Raw genomic sequence first — 2,670 nt, 5'->3', positions numbered from 1 at the left:
ACTCAGAAATCTGCCTGCCTTTGCCTCCCAAGTGCTGGGATTAAAGGCGTGTGCCACCACCGCCCGGCCTTCTTTCTTTCTTTCTTCCTTCCTTCCTTCTTTCCCTCCTTTCTTTCTTTCTTTCTTTCCTTCTTTCTTTCTTTCTTTCTTTCTTTCTTTTTTCATTCAGTTTACATCCTTACTGCAGCCCCCTCCCATCTCCTTCTCCTATTCCCCCCACCCCTTCTCGCCTGAGGTGTGGGAGGCCCCCTCTGGGTACCAACACTCCCAGGGACATCAAATCCCATCAGGACTTAGCACATCCGCTCTCAATGAAGCCAGACAAGGCAGCCCAGCTAGGGGAAAGGGATCCAAAGGCAGGCAACAGAGGCTAAGTCAGACACAGCCCACAGCAGTTATTAGGGGACTCACAGGAAGACCAAGCTACACATCTACTTCATACACATGGGAGGCCTAGGAACAGCCCATGCATATTCATGCTCTTTAGTTGGTGGTTCAGCCTCTATGAACTCCCATAGGCCCAAGTTAGTTAGCTTTGTAGGACTTCTTGATAGCTTCTGCTCCCTCAATCCTTCACCCCTCCACGACTCCCCCCCCACAAGTCTTCTGAAAGACTCCCTGAGCTCTGTCTAATGTTTGGCTGTAAACCAAACATCCTTAAACTTTAATGAAAATCTAAACCACCCAGAGGGCTTTTAAAATGCAATTGCTGGCCACACCCTAAAAACATCTACAGTAGGTCTGAGATGAGTTCAAAATTTTGCATTTTTAGAAAATTTTTGGGTATTGCTCTTGGTATGTGTCCCTTCTAGCCCACCACCCACCAGAGGTAGTAGAAAAGAAAGATTATTAGGATACGGGGAAGTGGACCTGTTTTAGAAATAGTTCTTTAAAGTGATTCCAATCTTTGTTGTCAGGAAATCAGCAGTTCAGTTTACAGGAATCAGCAGCGACAGCTCAATCCACTCTTGAACACTTCACAAATATACCAGCAATCCAGTTCAGTAGTGTTGGGATAGCAAACATGAATCAGCAGTGATGGCAGGACCTAGCAGAGCCAGTCAGTCAGGCCTCTGCTGGGTCGGCATGAGTCAGCATGAGGAATCAGGACCACCAGGTACACCAGGAGAAGTTCTTAGCTATGTTTCTCTCAGCGAAGTGAAGATCAGCAAAGATGTGAGACCAAGAAGCTTTGCAAAGCTAGCTGTGCAAGCAAACCCTTGTCACTGCACGGTGACTCCTATTTATACTCCCTTCAAACATCACATGCCCTCCCACAGGTCTTGCCTCACCACAAGTCTGTCTTAGCAAAACTCCACGTAAGTCTGTATCAGCTTACATTACTCTGCCAATCAGCCTGAGTCCATGAAATCAGCAAGAAAGTGGCCAGAACACCACCAGAGGGTCTCCCTATGGAGTCACAACAAACGGAGCTCAGCTACACAATGTAAGTTGAACCAACACATTCCAAACGGAGCTCAGCCACACAATGTAAGTTGAACCAACACATTCATGTTGTTATCAAAGAATCCTTCAACACTCATTCTTTCAAGTGTTTGCTTTAGCAAAACATCCTTTCACCAGTGTCTACTTCAGCAAAACACTCCTTTATGTGCTTGCCCCAGCAGAACACCATCTGACACAACTTGACTTTCCAAAGAACCCATAAGCTTCCACTTCAATAGTGTATAGCAGTGTTGTAAAAGTTAAGTCTGGTTCTTTCTTCTTGCCCCATGCTCCCAGAAATAAGACTCAGACTCAAAATATATTTACAAATACCTTGGTCATATAGCTAGGCTCTTCTCTGACTAGATCATAACTTAATATGACCCATTTATTCCAATCTACATTCTGCCATGTGGCCAGTTACTGTGTTCAGGTGCCACGAGTCAGTCTTGCCACATCTTGGACAAATCTCCCACACCTCACTCTATCCCAGAGTTCTTTCTGCCTCCTGGATGTCTCACCTTCTATTCTAATCTTTCTTAAAGGCCATAGTTTTTTTTTTTTAAATTGATCTATACACTATACAAGATATTCTCTCTATACAATGTGATAATTGCTAACAAAGAAAGTGCAGTGTATAGCAGGGTGACACAAGCCAACCAGAATTTATTTTGCATTCCAAAACAGCTGAGAAAAAAAAACTGATAATGTTTTCAGGACAAGAAAGAAAAACATTCGAGGTGATAGATACACTAATTGTCTTCTATCACTATATATCACATACTATGTGTCAGATATCAACCACTTACATATCCTTGAAAAATAGAATAAAAACCACAACATTATCAATACGATTTATTACAATGAAAGCTAGTGTCAGGCCTAAGTTTTCTGTACATCTATACATATACTAGTGAAAGGGCCACGTGAGAACAGCCAGGCATCAGCTGCCGTAGACTTGATAACACTGCCTGTTCCTGATGCTTTATCAGGCACGTTGCAGTGAAGCCTTGGAGGCTGACACAACCTTATACTGACTGATAGGGGACAAATTGATCTTCCAATTGGTTCAAGAGAAATAATTCTGTATGAAGAAGGCCAACCAAAGTAAGCAAGCGAGGCATGGGTGCTGCTGGAGAGCTGATTTGGCTGCTGGGCTGTCATGGTCTTAGGCTCTGTTTATGTAGTGTAAGCGCTTGCACTATGGAACTCAACCATTTCACT

Source organism: Mastomys coucha, unplaced genomic scaffold (assembly GCF_008632895.1).
Source record: "Mastomys coucha isolate ucsf_1 unplaced genomic scaffold, UCSF_Mcou_1 pScaffold22, whole genome shotgun sequence".
Taxonomy (NCBI): Eukaryota; Metazoa; Chordata; class Mammalia; order Rodentia; family Muridae; genus Mastomys; species Mastomys coucha.
This window is presented reverse-complemented; position numbering follows the sequence as displayed.